This window comes from Pseudorasbora parva, chromosome 12 (assembly GCF_024679245.1).
Source record: "Pseudorasbora parva isolate DD20220531a chromosome 12, ASM2467924v1, whole genome shotgun sequence".
In the NCBI taxonomy this organism is placed as follows: Eukaryota; Metazoa; Chordata; class Actinopteri; order Cypriniformes; family Gobionidae; genus Pseudorasbora; species Pseudorasbora parva.
This window is the reverse complement of record NC_090183.1, coordinates 43248216-43272429: the sequence shown is the minus strand read 5'-3', so window position 1 is coordinate 43272429 and position 24214 is coordinate 43248216. Positions and strand designations below refer to the sequence as shown.

Below are 24214 nucleotides of genomic sequence, written 5' to 3'. Positions count from 1 at the left end.
AATTGAATCCGTTCTGAACGGAAAAGCCAGGACAATTTTTAATAACTCAGATTGTATTCGTCTGAAAACAGTAAGAAACAGTAGGCCTATATGACGGCTTATTTCAGAAGAATAAAATATATACCTAGGAGGATGGCTTGAGGGTGAGTACATCATGGGGTCGTTTCATTTTGGGGTGAACTCCTTTAATTCAGAAACAAAACATTTTTAAGTGAATCATTGAATCATTCACGTGTTCGATTCGTTCAAAATTGGTTCATTGGAACGAATCTCCACTACTGTGTCTGTTTTTCATCGGTAAATTGTGCTCTTCATGTATGATGATGATGGAACGGTTTTCGATAGAGGAGCAAAATACACAAAGTAAGTGACAATGTTGCGTCTAAAAGCTTCTCAACCCTATTGAATCAGCCAGGCAAATTCATAAGTGTGAATGCTTAGAAGAGTGATATCTCTCAATGAGTTTTGCGTTTCATGTAACGTTAGGCCTAAATTATGTCTATAACAAATGCAGCAATTTTGGCCATGGTACCAGTTTTGGACGTGATAATGCCATGATATTCTTTTGAGAACAAAAAGTAGCCTAAAATCAGAATAAGTGTTAATATGTGCATTGAAACAAGTGTTGAAATGTTGAACCTCCTCCTAACAAATGTTACTGGGGGTTAACCAAAAACAGCACAATGTTGTAATTAACCCAATCCATCTGTGTTTTGGATTGTTGTTCCCCAAACCGCGCTAAAAAGCAATTTTCATTCTCTAAAAGTAGTTGTGGGCACCCAGATGCAATGAAAACTGAGGAATTCATTATATCCTTAAGGACAAACAGCATGTGTGCATCCAGAGTCTCCAGACTAGAAGAGAGAATCTTGTAACATTAAATGTTTGGGTTTTCATGTCAACAGATCACAGAGATGCATTACAATAAATCATATCACAGTTAAACAATTAAAGGGATAGTTTCACTGAAAAACTGAATTCCCTCATGAGTCATGGCATCCCCAAACCATGTATATGGCGTAATATAAAAGTTTGGAACAACATGCAGGTGAGTATAATAATAGTGTCTGTGATGATTTTGTGTGAACTATTCCTGTACATTTGATATGCATAATAATATACGTATTTGCAAATAGCATCTAGTCCTGTGCCCATAGCTAATATGCATCTATTTATTTATATACACACACATCATTCTCAGTGGGATACACAGTAAGATATCTGAGGGCTGGCCAATCAAAATATTAGCACAAGGATCATGTCTAGCATGAGAAACTGCCATACTAAGACTTTTTTCCATTTGTTTTTTGGCAGGAGGAAGAAAAACAGAAGGGTGTAGAGGGAAGGTATTGTGGATTTACTGGCTTGAACTGTGATTCAGAGTATGATGGCTGTCATTCAAAAAAAAAAAAAGGCTTTTTGTATATTTGCAGCCATGGGATAATTGCACGTGGCATATATGTTAACACGTCACGATAGTACTAAGCATGTAAATCTTACTGGAAGCAGCCAGATTGCCGTCGATCATTCACCCAGGGGACTCGTGGGATTTTGCGCCAAAGGGAATAGATAGCTAGTCCAGAGCACACAAAGCTGTGGATCAAGAAAAGCACAGGGTAATGATGCCATTGAAGGGGGAAAGGTTCACAATCTAGGTCATTTGGGTGGGATGGATTTTGTTGGACGTAACGGGACATAAATGTAATGATTGATGTTAAGGTTGAACGACTATGACAAATCATAATTGTCGATTATTCCTTTGAATTGTGATTACTAATTACGATGATCACTATTTACATTGAATAATGTTTTGATTACCTTTATTCCATTGCATACTATATTTTATATGAAGCTGAAAACCTTTTTTTTTTGTAATTGCGCCTTTGAACAATTACGTAATTGTGGCATACGTTATTGTAATCACGATTAGAAATTTGATTAATTGTGCAGCCCAAATTAATATGAAAGCTTTTTTTTTGGTCTTTGTGCAGGTAATTCAGTGAAAACCAGGTATTTTGTTAAAAAGCTTAAAACTACAGAACACAACACATACACTCACACACACACACACACGTATGTATGTATTCAAGAACGATGTGGTCTAAACAACATTGGATCTCATTGACTTTTATTCTAAATGACAAAAACCCCAGACATTTTTCAAAATATAAAGCTTATAAAACTTTGCGTTTAGAAAAAAAGACAGGTAGGAAATATCTACAATCATTAGTCTAGATCATTAACCAAGAAATTACCACCTCATGTGAGATGAAACTCTAGCCTCAGCATCTTTTGAAGTCCTCAGCATCTTCTTTCAAAAATGTTTGAAATAGAAATGAGTTTTTAATGACGCTCATTAACATGCTGATATGCAACCTGCCTATTTCCATGACCCAGATGGGAGTTGAACCTTGATGGTCTGTGCACAAAAGTAGACTACAGACCATCAATATCACAGGCATTAACAGAATTTATTAAGCTTTATCAAATAGCGCATTGCATAGAACTTAGTCATAACAAGAAACAGATCAACCAAACATCCATACACTATACAGCAAAGAACCAGCTCGCTTAGTCAGGGTCAGGCCGTCGCTTGAATTCACAGGGTCTCGGACGAAACTTTGAAGACCACAACATATCTCTCTAACGTGAGAAATTTGAAAGCATTTGAGCTTTTATGTGAACTCTACCGTATGTTGTGTATTAAGAGTGATTTGTGAGCTCCTTGATTGCACAATTTTCGTTCTGCCTTTTGTTTCGCATTGTTTATGGTTCAGCTGTTATCTGGAACTGAATCTCTGCTGAATAGTGCTTGAGTCATAGATTTCACTCTTAAATAATTTTCAAGAAAGAGATCTCGGGGGATCTCAGCTGTAAATGACCTCTGCCCCCCTCAGAGCCAACCCCGTAGAGCTCATACACACCCCCACACACAAACACATCACCCCATCAATCCATACTGGAACAAAGCCATGGATGACAGCACAGAACATTAATTAAATCGAGTTGAAGCTTTGTTGCAAAAAATCATCACCTTTATTCTGCTGTTTAAGATATTATTACCCAATACCCACGAGCAGGACCGATGTGTAATATTTGGGGTTGGGGATTAAAACAGTCTCCTTAAACATATTATTAATCTTTGCCGTTTAACTCATTCCGTAACGTTCATGCCACAATCATGAATGATACCTCAAATTGTTCGATTTTTGAGTATAATACTTTTCTAAGTGATCTGCCTAATGACTAGCCACCACAACTTTAAAGGCACAATTTGTACGATTTTTGGATTAAAATATCCAAAAACCACTTGAACAATGTTATATATTTTGTTGACTTGTGTACTTGCATAATCCAAAATATTTCCAAGAATGTTTAAATCCTGAGAAATAAGCGATTTTAACCAGGACACGGACTATGTGAGTGCATCGCCTATTTACCTTTATTTTGTAGAAATGTAAACCCCAAAGCCGCTTTAATATATGATGTGTTTTATTAGACAGGTGAGCAACTGTTTGGATCATTGATGGACAGAAAACTAATGATTGTTCTCCAGCTCAACACAGTTAGTCTTATTGTTTAAATCTGGTGTTCTTGATTTACCGCACAGAGTACCATGTTTTACCATGCCTAATATGATCTCGCTCACTGCAGTGTGAACAAGTGATACAGAGTAGCATTATAGCATCATTTTGACACACTCAGGTGTGTGTAATATAATAAACAGCACTGTGTTCCCACACAAACGAGCAGAAAAAGCAGAAGTGCTCGTGTGCGGCAGAATAAAAGCTCTGTGAAATCGAGGCGTCATCAGGCTACACCTCCAGTGGTGAAAAATGACGTATTGGTTTAAAAATTGAATCAAGTAAAGCTCACAATACTTCAGAATTTTTTTTCTCACTACAGCGAGTAGTGTGTTCACTGCTGTGTGCACTTACTTGGATGGGTTAAATGCATTTGACAAAATCCGAGTGTGGGTTACCAAACTTGGTCTTTACATCATGTCACTGAAATGGTAAAAATCTACCTCTAGCTTTTAATAAGACTTATGTGGAGGTCATGAATTAGTAATGGTGCTAAATAACTTTGTGTTTAAGGGCTCTTGTGCAGAGATTAACTGGGGAGTTACGCACATCAGTCTTGTAAATTATTATGAGTACACACATCACACGTGGTCCAGGTTTGGCCATATTAGATGACAGAAACATGTTTTTATTGCAGTAATGAAAAAGAGAGCAATGTGAGTGGAGAGCGAGGAGTACAGAGAGGATTACCTCGGGAGAAAGAGGAATCTGACAGACTAGCAAAGGAAAAATCACAAACCATTTATTTTTGTTTTTTAATTACAGCCATCTGAAGACCTACCAGAAAAGGGCCATACAAGAAGATAGCGATTTCTTTTTCATATGATGCATACTAGTAAAATAACCCATCTGTCCACAGCTGCAGTACAGCATATGTTCAACAACATGAAAGCTGAAAATGATGGTCAAAATCAAGTTATGAGGTGTTAAGGAAAATATTGTGCCTGATTATATTTAAAGACCTCATAAAGTTGCTTGACTAAAGCAATTTTAATTCTCGTGTTTACATGTTTTATGCTAGTTTACAGCTTCACAGCTGGGCAAAACCTTGGCTCTGCAGAAAAGCAAACTATCATATTACTCTTTTTGCAGTGTATTAGTTAAATTTTCTACATGCACAGAAAACCCTAAATGACATTCTCTAAAATGTGCAGCCTTTGTATCCCACAATGCAAGGCGCTTCACTTAGTATGAGTATGAGTGAAGCAAAAAAGATATCAGGTGCATCCTAATTTGTGTACTTATGCACTATTCTATGACACCTAATATATAGTAAGGAAGAATGCAATTTAGGATGCAGCCATAATGCATTATGCCAATTTGTAACATGCACACTTGCCCATCAAATTGTCTGCATTAATGTATTAGTCCTAGCCTAGAAATCTAGACGCACCCTAGCGGCAGCAAATCTAATCTGTCCGCGAGTGTCGTCTAGCAACTCTCAAAACCCATCTGAGCTGTAAACGCCAAGCTCTTGATGGGCCAATCACATCGTGTATAGAGTCGGTAGGCGGGGCTTAACATAATGACAACTAGTCAACACAGAAACTGGCGAACGGCGGTCTTTCGAATTGACCGCGACTCTGGAAGTCTTGGAGTTAAGCTTTTCTCTGAGAAAAGAACAAAGAACGGGACTGAAGTCATTCTTAAGAAGGAAAGATGTGTTCAGAGTTTAGCCGACCGTATACGGTGAATGTTTAATCTGTCAACAAGCTCTGCTTCACCTTCGTTGCTCTGGTTGGTGTAGCGCTATCCTATCGCGTGCAGAGGGAGTTTGAAAGACAACCGTTTATCCGCCCCTCGGATTGAGCCGTCAATGGTGAGTTTCCAGACCAAACATCTTGATGTGGGTCTGGCTTGTCAGGCTATATTAGTCCACTAAGTTGCAACAACAATTGTGTTGTTTGGCCCTGTCCCAAATAGCACCCTAAACACTCCCGGTCTTTATGAGTCCAATACTTTCGTGACATAATGCAGCTAGAAGTCTGCAAAAGTGCGCCTCAAGGCCACATATCGACTGCAAAGGGGGCACTCACGAACACCCTTCTGAAACCTAAAATGACAAATGGGACACCCATACGGCCTCATAGACTTAACATGACATGTGCACAGACATTGTAAGTCCACAAGACCGAAAGTGTGTGCCATTTGGGACTGGGCCTTTATTTCAAGAATGAGTTAAAGATGATGATGGAAGATGCATGGCAAGGAAAAACAACAGATGACAAGGTGGAAAGAGCTAAAATGGATTGTGCACCAGTGGCGAGAGATAAGAAAGCTACGTCTTCTTTGTTCAACTTTTGTTTGCAAGAGTATAAACACATCTAGGCATTTTAAAGGCACAATATGTAATTTTCACCACTATTGGTCACTTATTCAAAACAAAGGCGTACTTGCAGGATCATGGGAGTTGTCTTCACCTCTACAGCCAGTGGAAAATAATCAGACGGGACTCATCATGTTCATGGATGAGCTGATGTATTACAGATTTATTAGCGTTACTGTAGTATGAAGCAGGAGGAGCTGAACGATTGCTAATGAGAGACGAGCGCGACACACGGCTCGAGAGCAGCGGAGCTTTTATTCTGCCGCAGACGAGCGCTTCTGCTTCATGTGTGTGTGGGAACGCAGCGCTGTTTATCATATTACACACACCTGAGTGTGTTAAAGTGATGCTATAATGCTACACTGTGTTCACTCGGCGCTACTATGAGACACTTGTTCACACTGCAGTGAGCGAGATCATATTTGGCATGGTAAAACATGGTACTCTGTGCGGTAAATCAAGAACACCAGATTTAAACAATAAGACTAACTGTGTTGAGCTGGAGAACAATCATTAGTTTTCTGTCCATCAATGATCCAAACAGTTGCTCACCTGTCTAATAAAACACATCATGTATTTTGTGGCCAATTTTTCTACAAAATAAAAACAGAAATCGAGGGTAATGGGGGTATGATGTCATTAATAGGCGACACACGGTCCGTGTCCTGGTAAAAATTACTTATTTCTCTGGATTTAAACATTCTTGGATACAGAGACGACTGGGAAAAAAATTGTACACAGCCTGTAAACAATATATCATCAACAGTTCCTCTCTAGTGCCATCTATATTTTTGTTAAGTTAACTGCACCTGTAAGATCAGTGTGAAGTGGGTAAAGACAGTAAACACATGTTCATGTGCAAGAAAACAGGGCTGTCTGCTCACATGGCTTTGTTTATGTTTTCCGAGGGACGTCTGGCCCCTCTGCTTCTCAGTGATGTATATGGTGTTGTGTGTGATATATGAGTGAGTGAGTGTGCATGCTTTAAAAAGGCCATATAAATCACATGGAGGTCAGACGTAATTGTTAAGAATGCTTTTTTCCACTGCATCACATTGGGACCCCAGAGGCCCCGGCACATACTCATGTGCTTTCACTCACAATTCAAGATGACCGCATTAGTATTCATAGGTAGTTGTATGTAAAATGCACTCATACATTTTTTTTTTTTTTTAAATGTTCGAATATACACTATCAGGATGGGAAATTAACTTTTTTGCTCACTAGCCACAGTGGCTGGTGGATGCCCAATTTTACCAGCCACTTATATTTTTTACCAGCCACTTTTTCCAGAATTCAAATTTATAAAAGAAAGTGCATTAGCTTAGTATAGGGTGAATTCGGGGTTGGTTGGGACCCTTTTCCCTAGTCATTTCAATAGTAGAAACTGTCAGATCATGAAATGAGTTACTCGACAAAGGTGCATTATTGTTACTAGCAACATCATTCTTTGACAAAAGCTGTCCAATCCATTACAATGAATGTTTAAGTAGTAAACAGTAAAAAAATATGTTTTACAATTCACCCGTCACTGTGGCTGGTATACACGGCAAAGTCACCCGCCACTTTGGAAAAGTGCCCGCCATTGGCTGGTGGCGGGTGCTAATTTCCCACCCTGTACACTATGTGGGCAGCTTCTAAACATGTACTTTAGACCTACAATGTTTTAAACTGTTTACTACATTGATTTTGTTTTAGATGTACATTACTTTTTTATTATATTGTTTAAATATATTATTGTTATAATATATTACATGTAATATAATATAATTTTAATGTAATAATATATTACAAATATTAAGATAATATTTTTTGTGTTTTTTTTTCATTTGTTTTATTATTTATTGTGGAAAATATGATGAGATGTGACCTGGACATGGCATTTAAGATAATCAATCATACAAATGATATGTTCAAATGCCTAATGACTAATAACAACAAGGTTGAGTTGCACAATTTTTCTCATCTCTTCCTCTGTTTTTCTGTGTGTTTTTTTTCATTCAAATATGGACAAGCATAAATGTTAACAGTCATCAGATGAAGGCGGCGGTTTTGTTGAGAGGGCATAAGAATGTGGGTAGATTGTAAACCTGTGTTAATTTGGTAACCTAAAACCACATGTTTTACTATTACAACACACTTGCTTGTAATTCCTCCTTAAACCCAAAATGTGGCAAAGCTTAACATGTTCGTGGCTAATGGAGATGGTCTTTATATAAGAACTCCTGATGTTTGGTGGGTGACTGGAATCTTTTCGCCAGATGTTGCATCTTCCTCTTTTTCCTTCTTTCAGTCCTATGATGATTCACGACCTTGTCTCTCAATAATCAGTTCCTGATTTCTGTCCCATATTTCCACTATGCCAAAAGAGGTTCCTATGTATTCTCATGATAGCAATACCGAATGATCGGCTATCTCATGATTATATTATATATGGAGCTGTTTTTTTTTCTTCATCTAAGTTAATCCAGGAATATAAAAGTCCAGTTTGTTGTTTACTAAAGTTGGCTACATGCAAACATCCCACTAGACAGCTTGTTAGTGAGTGTTTAAGCTTAGCTTTCATTCACACAAGGGGATTTTTATGTATTGGCAATAAGTCTAGATTTCTTATGGGTGTACTTATTGTATGACGTTCAGTGTTTTTTAAAAAGACTGCGAGAGGTGAGACTAGTAGACAGACATTTTTCCATGTGCTTTGTGAAGTTGGTTAACTACCAAAGTATGGATTTGGTTTTGGAGCCCGTCTGGATGGTTACGACAGCCACCAAATTGTTTAGTGCCTCGAGAGTTTAAGGTCACTAGATGTGTAAATCTCCTCTGAATAGTGACTTTATTTTGTAGTTATTATTTCAGTCCAGTCTATGGATTCATTTGTCAAGTGACGTTAAAACACTGCTTTGTGTAACAAGAAAAATAGTGAAATAAAAAAAGTTTTGAGCCAATGAGAAAGTAGGTTGTTGCCAGAGGATGTGGGCTAACATTTCATCCAGTATTTCTCAGCGAAGCATTGTCTCCATTTTACCTAAACCACTTTGAACTCCCTCACCTCCTTGGCTGGTTTCTAGTGAAGATTGAACATTGGCTTGAATGTTTTCTTGGATGGCATGAAGTATAGATGGCAAGACACTGGAAAAGCAGCTCTCCAATCCAAACTGTCTATGAGGTTTTGGATTATTCAGCAGATGTACACAAGATGAATTTAGGTGGAAGGGTTTGTGGCTAGATGGTTTGTTCTGTAAACTATTGTCAGGTCAAAAAAAGGTTTAATGCTGCTTAGCCACATCCTTTTCCCATATAGTTTCCTAGAAGTGTTAATGGATTTTGGTTCTATATCAAAGATATACGCTACTATTTATATAATTTGTGCATTTCAAAATGTATTTTTCCATAACACTAAGCCAGTGTTTTGTCACAAAACAATTCATAATGCAACCCAAATTCGGATAGCATTCCCAGATTTCCGACAAGGGGCGCTATACAGATACCATGTGTTGTCTATGGTTTGTTTTCTCTCTCAGGTCAAAATTGGCATTTGAAATTAATCTTGCTGAGCTGCGTTGCAGACAGATCAGATTTTGGATTTTTCCCACCTCCTTTTCGGAAATAATGTCTGGAACGTCACTTAAAGTCAGACATTCGGCGTGTGAACTCATCGGTCAACCATGAACTCAGCGAGACACGCCATTTGACGTCACTTGACGCGTCCTACTTCCAATAAATAAGAACGGAAAAACTAAATTCAACATAATGTCATGTTACCTTTTTATGATTCTGTTATTATTATTCTGTTTTGCTATAATTGACACACAAACACGATATGCTCTCATTGTGTCATTATGTGTTCAACATGTGAACGTGATGTGTGATCAACTGGAACTCACTGATGTCTGAAATGAACATTTTGGATTTAATTTGGGATATTCCCACATCCAGCCTCGTATAGAACGCAGCATAAGTTTGTGAAACTTTGTGTCTTTGTTTACCTGAGGTGCATCCCTTGTCATGTACTTATGCACTATGCCATTTAGTGTTAGTACTGAAAAAAAAGCCTAGCCTCATGTACCCTATTTTTTTCTTTAGGTTCATCTGGCGATGAGACTTTTAAAAGTCTTACATAACCACCTTATCACCCTAGCAACCCTATAGCAAATGTCTTGCCCTTAGCAACCATCCACAAAATTATGACGTGTTTTGCTAAATATAAATCTTCAACTTTATTTTTCTCAAACACCACTTAAAACAGAAAAGATTTGAAAATGCACTTCACTGACTAAAATGACTGTCCTCAAATGCAGAGCAGCATGAATGCCTTCAGATCTCATGATTTATATGATTAACAGAGGAAATGCATTATGTGGTTCGAGCACTGAATATCTTCAGCTCTGCTCTTAGAGAGTAAACAAATCCAAATGACTACCTTGCATCTCGTCAGGAAACCAGTGGCCACTTGAAAGTGCAAGAGAGTCTTCAAAGGAGACAGTGGGAATGCCAGCAAAAAGGTTCAATTAAGGATTCTTTTTATTTATTTATTTTTTGCTCTGGCTGCATTTGAGTCGAGTTTTAATAGATCCCAGAGCTTTAGGGGGCTGTACATCCTGTTTGTGTGTGCCATATGGGCTTAAGTGTGTGAGAGGCCAGTCAGTAAAGAAGGCCACGAACAGTGCAATTACTCTGAACACTCTCTGTCTGTTCTCTCTCTCTCTCTCTCTCTCTCTCTCTCTCTCTCTCTCTCTCTCTCTCTCTCTCTCTCTCTCTCTCTCTCTCTCTCTCTCTCTCTCTCTCTCTCTCTCTCTCTCTCTCTCTCTCTCTCTCTCTCTCTCTCTCTCTCTCTCTCTCTCTCTCTCTCTCCTGTAATAGTTTTGAGAGATGTTCCTAATGCACTTCCAAGTTGTCTTTTTTTCTCTCAAAAGGTTAGACTTGTTCCTGGGTTTAGAGGTCACATTTTAAAGTCCTCTATTTTCAAGCAAATTTATATGCTATCAATATGCTAAAACCTTCATCTTCCTTCACTAAAATAATAAGGCTAAAAACGAAAAAAATAAATGGAGATGATCTTGTCGACCTTACTAATTGCTGAACGTCTTTATTGCAGTATTGCTTACGCTAAAGGGGTACTTCAGCGCTGGGAAGATGAATCTGTATTTAAACTGGGTCCTTAATGTAGTAGAAATGTGAAATTATTTTTTAATTTGGTGCTTTTTAGACTGAGAAAAGACAGAAAATGTATTTTTGTCTCATGGGGATGAAAGACAACATTTCCCAGAACGATCATTTGAATATACTCCAGGGTTTCTACTGATACAAAGCCATATGCTAATCGCTGAAGTAACCCTTTAAGGTTGGCATGAAATGGAATTTGCCATCAACCAAATGTGCACTGAATAATAGTAATAATAATAAACACAGCAGTAATCCACAAAAAATAAGAATTGCTCATTTTTATTTCACTGTGACTTACTCTTCAGTGCATAACATTCTCAGAACGCATAGCAACACCCTAGCAACCAGCTTAGAAATTTTGCAATTTTGCAAATGTGTGAGAGAAGCAAGACGAACAGTGTTTTCATAACATCCAGTCATTGACTTCAGTGGTGGTACACCCTGCTGAGATACCCACATATCCAATACGCTCTCATCCCAGATGAACTCACCCTTTTTTCACTCCATTTTGCAAATTTTGCTAACAGTCAAGACTTCAATTTTCCTTACTGAAAACCTAAATTAAAGTTTAAATGGGCTAGTTTGCTTGTCTCATAACCTGGTCAAGCCAGGCTGTCGAATGGTGAAGGTATTTTTATTACTTTTCAGGACCTTTTTATTACTTTTTATTACTAGCTTGGCCAGACTGTGAGATCACCTTAAACTTAAGCTAATTATTTCAGCAGGTTTATAAGACCTTTACTGTAAATTTCAAGACAATTACATGTCAGGTTTCATAATGATCACTGTGAGCAATGTGTTTATTTTCTGTCTGGGTTGTACTTAGCATCCATATGACTAAGAGTAACGTGCCTGAATGGTGTCAGGTAGACATGACTAAACCCAACCTAGATTTTGAAAATGTCCAGTTTTGTACAGAGCTTTGCCAAACCTAACCTAAGATTTTGGAGAACTTATGAACCTTCTTAGCTCTTGATATTATGATATGGCCTCTCTGAAAGTCCTCACAATTAGCAGCCCTTCGTTCTTGCGGATGGAACTACTTTTGGCAGTGTGTTTGTACAAAGTGGGGCTTTCCGCTCTGGCTTCGGTCCACCTGGGTCCACCTCACTTTGAGATCTTCCACCAGAGCGATTGTACTTCTGGCTGCATGTTTGATGTGCAAATCCCTCCTTTTTCTGCACTTCCTGCACTTCTCTCCCTTTGTTTTTCTTGTGTAAACGAATAAAGCGTGTGGAGTGAAAAAAGGGTGAGTTCATCTGGGATGAGAGCGTATTGGATATGTGGGTATCTCAGCAGGGTGTACCACCACTGAAGTCAATGACTGGATGTTATGAAAACACTGTTCGTCTTGCTTCTCTCACACATACGCTTTCTCTTTCTGTGCGTACCCACGCCACACCTTTTAACAATGTAATCTGCTCACATTCCATTCCTTTTGTAGGTAATATAAATATATGGAAATTGCATTTTCTTATCTGATTGAAGAAAAAACATCTCAGATTCCAGCTATCCCGCTTGGCATTAATGTATGTAACCGATATGAAAACGGATCACCCCCTGATGCCATATGGCAATTTACAGACTGAAATATGCACTTTTTCAAGTCTACATTCGAAAAAATCCTGGGTCAGACGTAACAACCCAGTGTTTAGGTAGTTTTTGTGTTACCCAGATCCTGGGTCAGACGTAACAACCCAGTGTTAAGGTAGTTTTTGTGTTACCCAGATCTTGGGTCAGACGTCACAACCCAGTGTTTGGGTAGTTTTTGTGTTACCCAGATCCTGGGTCAGACGTAACAACCCAGTGTTTGGGTAGTTTTTGTGTTACCCAGATCCTGGGTCAGATGTCACAACCCAGTGTTTGGGTAGTTTTTGTGTTACTCAGATCCTGGGTCAGACATCACAACCCAGTGTTTGGGTAGTTTTGTGTTACTGAGCTCCTGGGTCAGACATAACAACCCAGTGTTTGGGTAGTTTTGTGTTACTGAGCTCCTGGGTCAGACATAACAACCCAGTGTTTGGGTAGTTTTGTGTTACTGAGCTCCTGGGTCAGACATAACAACCCAGTGTTTGGGTAATTTTTGTGTTACCTCCTGGGTCAGATGTAACAACCCAGGTGTTGAGTTTTTTATTGTGGGCTTTTTGTGACCTCTTCAGGGGAGGGTAGTGCCGCTCCGTCAAATTGGTGCATGCTTTCTGTAAAATTATTGGTTTGTGTACATTTTATTTTATCTATAAATGCGTTGCTGTGCCGTATATCACTTAGCAACATACAGGGGCGCGATGTGAGTAACCTAGTTTCACGTCTGTATTTTTGCGGAAACGGCTAATGCCGTGCCCTTGCATACAGTTTTATACATTTATTAAAAAAAGAATAAAATACTGAATATAAATTCTTAGGATGTTGAAATATGTTCTCAGAACTTTACACTGATTGATATTGGACAGGTTATGGAGTCAGTAACCGCATATTTTGGCTATGAGAGAAACACAGGGTGGCGTCTGAAGTCAGAAGTTCCTCCTCTGAACATTATACAAGCTCCAGCAGAGACTGGTCAATTACACTTGAATTACTTCTAAATGTTTCCTTTTTACTTCTAATATTTGTTAAATGAGCTTAAAGGTGCACTATGTAGTATTTTTGCAGTAAAAAATATCCAAAAACCACTAGGCCAGTGTTATATATTTTGTTCAGTTGAGTACCTACAATATCCCAAATGTTTCCAACTATTTGTAAATTGTGAGAAGATTGCTATTTTAACTGAGGACCGGGACGTGTTCGCATAGCGTTTGAGCGAGTCGCCTGTCAATCGCGTCACATCTGCGCTACCCTCGGTTTTATTGGGCAGAAGCGCTTTACTCTTAGCAGTGTGAACATGTCACAGCAGCGCCGAGCGAACACACAGAGTAACGTCATAACATCAATTTAAACACACTTAAATGTCTCTAATATGATAAACAGAGCTGCTTTACCTTATAATCATGACTGGAAGAGCGGATCAATGCAGGCGCCCGGCGAATGTGTCCCGTACCGTCATAATAAAAGTCCCGGTACTCGCGAGCCGTGTGTTTGTATAACAATCACTCCAGCGGCCGTGTTCAGCTCCACAACACTCGATCCTGCTCCATTAATAACTGCATCCATGAACATGATTTCTGCCCGGGTCATATTTCCCACCGGCTGTGAGGTGAAGACCACATGTCCCAAGATGCTCCGCTCACACTTGGCGTCATCAAACTACGGCTTTGTTTAGAATAGGCGCCCTCCAGTGGAGTGAAAGTTGCATAGTGCACCTTTAAGCAATATGTATTAAAAAATAAATAAAATATGCTATACTGTATATGTTAGAAAATGTAAAAAAAAGTTTAGTGGATTTAAGTTAAGCCGTAAACATTAAATAATGTATGAAGTAAAAAATAAGCTAGTATAATAAAATGAATCAACCCATTATGCTGGATTAAAATAACCCAATTTGCTGGGTAAAATGAACCCAACATGTTCTGTCCTATATTTGCCCAGCCATTGGGTATAGTATAGGATAATGCAGTCCACCCTATAGCATCCGATGTTCATTGTATTCTGTATTCATAAACGACATTTTATTTTGGTGAACCAACCCTTTCCACCAGTTCCGGATTGAGCTGGTGAGCCAATGATAAAGGTTTTAGACAGATAGTAACTAAGTGCCAGGGCATGTGCTATCTGAAGCAGACCAGCAGTTTACTTTTGGAGATGTCATCTATGTGCATGGCTGTAGATAGTGTGAGGCACGATTGCATATACACACATGGTCATATATAAACAGGACGGAAGAGTGTTGTACAGTAATGAAAAGGGGAATCCTTGCATGCATTTCATGAACAGGAAAGCAATTGGTTTATCAAGCATTTGGTGAGTTATAATGTTTATGTCGAGGGTTTAAATTAGATTAAATGGTTGTGTTCAATTCTCACAAGCAAAAGCGAAGACAACATCACTTCTTGGAAAAGCCCCACCAACTCACACAGATGTTTAAGAATCAGTTATGGCTGTTCTGAGGACGCACATTCGTCCAGACACAACTAATCAACGGCAGAAAAATAGATTCTTGTTCATTGTGTCTGCCAGTGCAATACTTGTTTCTTCAAAAGACGCATATGCCAAATAGCAATGCATTTGTTATAGCAATGTAAATGTTCCATAATTGTTCTGTATTGTGCTTTGGTCAAAAAGGTATTTTGGCATCACAATAACAGCTAATCCATGAATGTCTCTGTGGCAAGGTGTAACCTGTTTTTGCCTTATTTGCATATTTAGGTTGACCAGTTACAGACCAATATAATATCAGCACAGCATGTCTTCAGATCTATGGGGTAACTATTCTGCCACAATTCTGCGTGCGCAAGATCATATTTTGAGCACGCAAAAGGGCATTTCGCACGCGCGTGTACTGAGTTTTGCGGAGCGAAACGAAACGAAAATCAATTTTGCATTTAAAATAAGCTTATTCTGATAGGCTGGCTTAACAACCTATCACAAGACTCCTTGCATTACTCTACAGTGGACAAGCAAATATACATGGTGGAAATATACACGAAAATCAAATTTAACACTGTTATAAAGTCTTTGACATTTATTTCCAAGTTCAAATGTCTACCATTTGACAAAAACACATAGCTATCTTATTTTTACTAGTTCATCCCTCTCTGTTAACCCCATATAGATCTTTGACAAGTTTCTTAATGTAACGGCAATCCTGCGACATGGCTGTCGACTCATTTGTCTTTCCATGAAGAAACTGGTGTTTTTAATTGGAATTCTAGATTCCCAGATGCCTTCAAAGGGTGTTGCATCCATTCAAACGGAAACACTGCCAAAAAAGTGAAACAAGTGGAAGAAACGAAAGAGAAAGAAAAAGGGAGAATCTGGATTTTGAGATCTGCTCGATTTTCACAGTCTCACGGTTTTTGGGTGCAGTCTTGTAACAGGGAATTGATTTTTTTCAGATTCCCACAAAGGGCGATCAGGGAGAGAGAGGTGAAGATGTCAGGAGAACGGAGGGATGAGCTAAACTGGACTGTGAAGGAGTGTAAATTGAAAACCGTGAGGAGCCTCTCTGTGAACTCATTCTTTGAGGGCAGTGGAACCTGTCTGAGGGTTTTTTTCCACAACCGCTGGTTTGTATTAAAGCATGACAAAGAGCTCCGTTAAACATCATTCGTCTTCCTGGAAACGCTTGTAGTCTCTTTCATTGCCTTTAAAGAAGATTTGCCTTTAAAGCAGTGTTGCAGGTTAAACCCTATCATCAGCATCGGTTACCAGAAAATAATTTACTCCTCACTCCGTATTTACAGTAATGCACTTACAATTGAACCAAAATAAATGTTAAAATGCACAATGGTTGGAAGGTAATGCCATTAGACATTGTGTTAACACAAGACTTATGCTGCCTTCACATGCTTTAGATAAAACATTTAACGTGAATGCCCTCTCAAGTCGTATTGGGAAGTTCAGGGATAATTTTGTATAACCATTTGCCTCGTATTGACATTACATTAGTGCGTATTCAAATATATAAATAATAATTTGAAGCATGTTTTATATACACAGAGAAAAGGGGTGTCAAAATTGTACCTTTAGGGCTACCACAACTTGTCACTGGGGCAGTACCCTTGAAAGGGACATCTTTGTACCTTTTTACTCCTAAAAGGTGCATATTAGAGTACCTTAGAGCAGTGGTTCCCAAACCTGTCCTGGAGGACCACCAGCCCTGCACATTTTGTATGTCTCCCTCATCAGACACACCCACTTCAGGTCTTGCCATCTCTACTAAAGAGCTGATGAGTTGGATCAGGTGTGTCTGGTGAGGGAAACATGCAAAATGTGCAGGGCTGGTGGTCCTCCAGGACAGGTTTGGGAACCACTGCCTTAGAGTACAAATACGTATACCTTAAGCCTTAAGATGGTAAATGGACTGCATTTATATAGCGCTTTTATCCAAAGCGCTTTACATTTTTGCCTCACATTCACCCATTCATACACCGACGGCGATGTCAGCCATGTAAGGCGCCATCCAGCTCGTCGGGAGCAGCTGGGGTTAGGTGTCTTGCTCATGGACACTTCGACACTTGGTCAGGTGGAACCGGGGATTGAACCACCAACCTTCTGGTTTGTAGACAACCTACATGAACCACTGAGCCACTGCCGCCCCCAAAGATACTACTTTGAACCTTTTTTTGTTGTAAAAATATACAAAATATGTCCCTTTGTACCCCTAAAGGTACAAGTTTGACACCCTTTTTCTCTGTAAGCACGGATAATGTCTTTGTGGTTGTTTATGAATGAGATGCTAAATGTCATTTTGGTTTTAATTATATTAAATAAGATTCTCCTAATAAATAGGCAAGAATAAATCTGGCGTCTTCCATGATTCCTGATCTTTCCGACAAAAAAGCACTTGAATGCGACTTCAGTGGGAAGTGGGAAATTCCCGATAGCATGTGAAGGCTAATGTTAATGTCCATTATGTACATGTAATGCACACTCAATTTCTGTTTGGTTTAATTTCTTACAGACTCAGGGGTAAGTCATAATCTACAGATTTTAACATTTATCTATTTGTATTTCATTTTTGGTCATACTTGATTGGACTGTGTATCCCAGATATATTTGATGGGACTTTTTTGTCCAGAAGGTAACAATGTCCAATAGGACTGCATATTTTGACATCTGTTACAGAGATTGTTCACCTAAAAATCTATATTCTGTCATCATTTACTCACCCTCAAATTGTTCCAAACCTGTATGAATTTCTTTGTTTTGCTGAACACAAAAGAAGATATTTTGAAGAATAGGGGGAACTAAACAGGTAAAAATAAAGTCAATGGGCTCCATCAGCTGTTTGGCTACCGACATCCAATATCTTCTTGTGTTCAGCAGAACAAAGAAACTCATAAAGGTTTGGAACAATTTGAGGTGAGTAAATGATGACAGAATTTGCAATTTGGGATGAACTATCCCTTGAATTGTTTATTTTTCTGAAGGTTAATCACCTGAATACATCCCTGTTGTGTTCCTCTCTCTCACTAGCTTCGAGATCTATTACTTGCCATTTTTCCTAGAACACGTGCCAGCAGCTGCAAAAATAAACATCAACCCCAGACTGAGAAAAGAGCGACCAGTTTTTAGCCTGAGGCGTTTTTCTTTCAGCCAACCTGTGCAGCGAACCTCATCCTTGTCCAAACTCTGCAGATGACCGCCGATATACAAAGATGTCTGTTTGAGGTTAATTTAGCGAAACAAACACAGGACAGCAGGGGGGGATTCTGACAGCCTTGACCCAGGTGTCTTTTGATAACATGATGCTGACAGCGATAAATTGTTCATAATAATGTGCTTTAAAGGGATAGTTCACCCGAAAATTAAAATACTCATTATTTACTCACCCTCATGTCATTTCAAACTGAAAAATTGAGATCTTTGTGATGCAATCTGAGAGATTTCTTTCCCTCCATTGACAGCTACGAAACTATCACTTTGATGCTTCAAAAAGTTCATAAAGAGATCGTAAAACTAATTCATTTGGATTGAGTGGGGTTTAGTCAAAATTTTCTGAAGAGACTTGATCGCTTTTTATGATGAACAGATTAAATTAAGGCTTTTATTCATATATAAACATTGTTCAGCATAAAAAAACAGAAGCTCAACCGAACCTGCTTGACACATAAGAACAAACCTCATTGGTTCTTGAGGAAGCTCAAACGTGCTGCGTAACACAAGAATGAATCTCATTGGTTCTTGAGAAGCTCAAACGTGCTGCGTAACACAAGAATGAACCTCATTGGTTCTTGAGGAAGCTCAAACGTGCTGCGTAACACCAGAATGAACCTCATTGGTTCTTGAGGAAGCTCAAACGTGCTGCGTAACACAAGAATGAACCTCATTGGTTCTTGAGAAAGCTCAAACATGCTGCGTAACACAAGAATGAATCTCATTGGCTCTTGAGAAGCTCAAACGTGCTGCGTAACACAAGAATGAACCTCATTGGTTCTTGAGGAAGCTCAAACATGCTGCGTAACACAAGAATGAATCTCATTGGCTCTTGAGAAGCTCAAACGTGCTGCGTAACACAAGAATGAACCTCATTGGTTCTTGAGAAAGCTCAAACATGCTGCGTAACACAAGAATGAATCTCATTGGCTCTTGAGAAGCTCAAACGTGCTGCGTAACACAAGAATGAACCTCATTGGTTCTTGAGGAAGCTCAAACATGCTGCGTAACACAAGAATGAATCTCATTGGCTCTTGAGAAGCTCAAACGTGCTGCGTAACACGAGAATGAACCTCATTGGTTCTTGAGGAAGCTCAAATGTGCTGCGTAACACCAGAATGAACCTCATGGGTTCTTGGTGAAGCTCAAATGTGCTGCGTAACACAAGAATGAATCTCATTGGCTCTTGAGAAGCTCAAACGTGCTGCGTAACACCAGAATGAACCTCATTGGTTCTTGGTGAAGCTCAAACGTGCTGCGTAACACAAGAATGAACCTCATTGGTTCTTGGTGAAGCTCAAACGTGCTGCGTAACACCAGAATGAACCTCATTGGTTCTTGAGGAAGCTCAAATGTGCTGCGTAACACCAGAATGAACCTCATTGGTTCTTGAGGAAGCTCAAACGTGCTGCGTAACACAAGAATGAACCTCATTGGTTCTTGGTGAAGCTCAAACGTGCTGCGTAACACAAGAATGAACCGCATTGGTTCTTGGTGAAGCTCAAACGTGCTGCGTAACACAAGAATGAACCTCATTGGTTCTTACTGAAGCTCAAATGTGCTGCGTAACACAAGAATGAACCTCATTGGTTCTTACTGAAGCTCAAATGTGCTGCGTAACACAAGAATGAACCTCATTGGTTCTTGGTGAAGCTCAAACGTGCTGCGTAACACCAGAATGAACCTCATTGGTTCTTGGTGAAGCTCAAACGTGCTGCGTAACACCAGAATGAACCTCATTGGTTCTTGAGGAAGCTCAAACGTGCTGCGTAACACCAGAATGAACCTCATTGGTTCTTGGTGAAGCTCAAACGTGCTGCGTAACACAAGAATGAACCTCATTGGTTCTTGGTGAAGCTCAAACGTGCTGCGTAACACCAGAATGAACCTCATTGGTTCTTGGTGAAGCTCAAACGTGCTGCGTAACACAAGAATGAACCTCATTGGTTCTTGAGGAAGCTCAAATGTGCTGCGTAACACCAGAATGAACCTCATTGGTTCTTGAGGAAGCTCAAACGTGCTGCGTAACACAAGAATGAACCTCATTGGTTCTTGGTGAAGCTCAAACGTGCTGCGTAACACAAGAATGAACCTCATTGGTTCTTGGTGAAGCTCAAACGTGCTGCGTAACACAAGAATGAACCTCATTGGTTCTTACTGAAGCTCAAATGTGCTGCGTAACACAAGAATGAACCTCATTGGTTCTTACTGAAGCTCAAATGTGCTGCGTAACACAAGAATGAACCTCATTGGTTCTTGGTGAAGCTCAAACGTGCTGCGTAACACCAGAATGAATCTCATTGGTTCTTGGTGAAGCTCAAACGTGCTGCGTAACACCAGAATGAACCTCATTGGTTCTGGAGGAAGCTCAAACATGCTGCGTAACACAAGAATGAACCTCATTGGTTCTTGAGGAAGCTCAAACATGCTGCGTAACACAAGAATGAATCTCATTGGCTCTTGAGAAGCTCAAACGTGCTGCGTAACACAAGAATGAACCTCATTGGTTCTTGAGGAAGCTCAAACATGCTGCGTAACACAAGAATGAATCTCATTGGCTCTTGAGAAGCTCAAACGTGCTGCGTAACACGAGAATGAACCTCATTGGTTCTTGAGGAAGCTCAAATGTGCTGCGTAACACCAGAATGAACCTCATTGGTTCTTGGTGAAGCTCAAACGTGCTGCGTAACACCAGAATGAACCTCATTGGTTCTTGGTGAAGCTCAAACGTGCTGCGTAACACCAGAATGAACCTCATTGGTTCTTGGTGAAGCTCAAACGTGCTGCGTAACACAAGAATGAACCTCATTGGTTCTTGAGGAAGCTCAAATGTGCTGCGTAACACAAGAATGAACCTCATTGGTTCTTGAGGAAGCTCAAACGTGCTGCGTAACACAAGAATGAACCTCATTGGTTCTTGGTGAAGCTCAAACGTGCTGCGTAACACAAGAATGAACCTCATTGGTTCTTGAGGAAGCTCAAACGTGCTGCGTAACACAAGAATGAACCTCATTGGTTCTTGGTGAAGCTCAAATGTGCTGCGTAACACAAGAATGAACCTCATTGGTTCTTGAGGAAGCTCAAACGTGCTGCGTAACACAAGAATGAACCTCATTGGTTCTTGGTGAAGCTCAAACGTGCTGCGTAACACAAGAATGAACCTCATTGGTTCTTGAGGAAGCTCAAATGTGCTGCGTAACACAAGAATGAACCTCATTGGTTCTTGAGGAAGCTCAAACGTGCTGCGTAACACAAGAATGAACCTCATTGGTTCTTGAGGAAGCTCAAACGTGCTGCGTAACACAAGAATGAACCTCATTGGTTCTTGAGGAAGCTCAAATGTGCTGCGTAACACAAGAATGAACCTCATTGGTTCTTGAGGAAGCTCAAACGTGCTGCGTAACACAAGAATGAACCTCATTGGTTCTTGGTGAAGCTCAAACGTGCTGCGTAACACAAGAATGAACCTCATTGGTTCTTGTTGAAGCTCAAACGTGCTGCGTAACACAAGAATGAACCTCATTGGTTCTTACTGAAGCTCAAATGTGCTGCGTAACACAAGAATGAACCTCATTGGTTCTTACTGAAGCTCAAATGTGCTGCGTAACACAAGAATGAACCTCATTGGTTCTTGGTGAAGCTCAAACGTGCTGCGTAACACCAGAATGAACCTCATTGGTTCTTGGTGAAGCTCAAACGTGCTGCGTAACACAAGAATGAACCTCATTGGTTCTTGAGGAAGCTCAAATGTGCTGCGTAACACCAGAATGAACCTCATTGGTTCTTGAGGAAGCTCAAACGTGCTGCGTAACACAAGAATGAACCTCATTGGTTCTTGGTGAAGCTCAAACGTGCTGCGTAACACAAGAATGAACCTCATTGGTTCTTACTGAAGCTCAAATGTGCTGCGTAACACAAGAATGAACCTCATTGGTTCTTACTGAAGCTCAAATGTGCTGCGTAACACAAGAGCGAACCTCATTGGTTCTCGCACATCAAGCGAACATGCTTGTGTGAGTTGATGAATGTTTAATATGTGAATAAAAGTCTAAATTTAATCTGTTCATTATATTAAGCGACAAGTCTCTTCAGAAAATTTAGAAAATTTAGAAAAACTCTCTGAACTTAGGGATTAGTTTTACGATCTCTTTATAAACTTTTTGAAGCATCATAGTGATAGTTGTGTAGCTGTCAATGGAGGGACAGAAAGCTCTCAGATTTCTTTAAAACTATCTTAATTTGTTTTACGAAGATAAAGGAAAGTCTTACAGGTTTGGATCGTGAATTTTCATTTTAGGGTGAACAAACTCTTTAAGAAAGTAAACAAGGCCCATTTTAATTTTGTGTTCACTTTAAATGTGAACTCAATTGTTCAGTGATTGTTTTCTCACTGGTCAGGCAAACAGAGAGTCCCGCCCCAAACACGATATTGGCTGAGAGTATAGTAATAACAATGTTAGTTAATATCCCAAAAATTACACTTGTAATGAAGTTTTAAGCATTCAAATGTTTGTATTACTATAAACATTGAAAAACAACTGTCTGAAAAGTGAAAACAAAGCAGGAAGGCAGCTGGTATGAATATAACAGTCTGTACTTATAATAGTTTGTCTTACCTGGTTCAGAGCTCTTCTATTCCAGAGCCGGGTTACGTCTGACAACTGAGCAAATGCACATTTGGGCTCATCTCTGCAGCGGTGTGTGTGTGTGTGTGTGTGTGTGTGTGTGTTGCAGCAGCAGATGTCTGTTGACTCCTGATAGCGTGTGTTTCTCCAGCAGGCAGAAATGACACCTGATTCTGAGAAGCTGCTTGTACGGGGCGAAAAGCAAAGCGACTGGATGCATCAACTGCGCCTGTAGCTCTCTCCTACTTCCCTCATCCTGGACTGAGCCGGTCTCACAATGATCCCACGTCGGCTTTAACTTTTCTCACCCTCTCTCCTTTTCTCCTCCCATTTTTGTTCATTTGAGTCTCACACACACACATTTCTCTCCTCTGTCACACCAGGCAGGAAACACATCAAAGCTGTAAATTCAGAATTCTTCCATATTTTCTTGGCTGCTCTAAACATTTGGCAGTGTGGATGAACTGAAAAACCTGGAACTGTTTCCGTGCAAACTGTACAAGTCCATTAAATATCCTGTGAATACGCTCGTGGGACGCTTGGCCAAGACCCCCAATGACTGAATTAAACCGTACTGCTTGCCACATATTTTCAAACAGTCTAGTGTTGAAGGAGGAATGGTTTATTTTAATGGGACGATGGTGTCTGAATACTGAATTCAGATTTTTCTGGACAGGCAAATCGATGGCATAATGTTTGTAAGTTATGTCCTACAAACTGGAATTCTACATCATATTTTTGCAATGCTAGAATAAGTGAATCCTTAGGATAGGTTATCTCATTTATATTTTGTTTTATGTTTTTGAAATGTTTCTCTTATGCTCACCACAGCTGCATTTATATAATCAAATATAATAATACAAATATTGTGAAATATTACAATTTACAATTAGAATAGTGTCCTTGCTGAATAAAAGTATTAATTTCTTTGAAAAAAAATATTATAGACCCCAAACTTTTAAAAGGTAGTATATATATATGCAATTATATTATCAACGAATGATGACTATTTGATTTGTATCAACTATAATGTCTTCTGGCCAAAAAAATGATTTGATACGTTTCATATTGTCACTCAAAGCAACAGAATATACATATGTTTTAATACAGATATGTTATGGAGGATGACTTTTGTACCTGTGGATTAAATGCTGTGAAATCAGGCCCTGTTATGCATGAAACCAAATTAACTGCATATTTGCTCTTGGACAGTGATGGTGGAAATGTTCAGTAGCTTTAGACAAGACCTTAAGGATTGTGTCTGT

General features: G+C 39.4%; 1 protein-coding gene and 1 long non-coding RNA gene across 6 annotated transcripts in view; one reads left to right on the top strand and one right to left on the bottom strand.

The window, feature by feature from the left end:
- The window catches only part of ripor3 (RIPOR family member 3), a 52659-nt gene extending 29538 nt beyond the window's left edge, over nt 1-23121 (bottom strand). The window contains exon 1 of one of the 2 annotated variants that reach the window (XM_067460415.1): nt 22941-23121. The gene's annotated coding sequence lies outside the window, so the exon portion shown is untranslated. Of the gene's footprint in view, nt 1-124; nt 143-22940 lie in introns of those variants that run through there. The other variant, XM_067460416.1, reaches the window with a different exon arrangement.
- Nucleotides 73-23129, top strand: LOC137094592 (uncharacterized). Of its 4 annotated transcripts, XR_010908682.1 has the most exons (4): nt 330-363; nt 1315-1346; nt 16062-16232; nt 23101-23129. It is a non-coding gene; the product is annotated as an uncharacterized lncRNA (long non-coding RNA). The 4 variants fall into 4 exon arrangements; XR_010908683.1 differs by lacking the exons at nt 330-363; nt 1315-1346 and adding an exon at nt 73-143; XR_010908680.1 differs by lacking the exon at nt 1315-1346 and having other exon boundaries at nt 180-363.
- Nucleotides 23130-24214: the final 1085 nt, after the last annotated feature.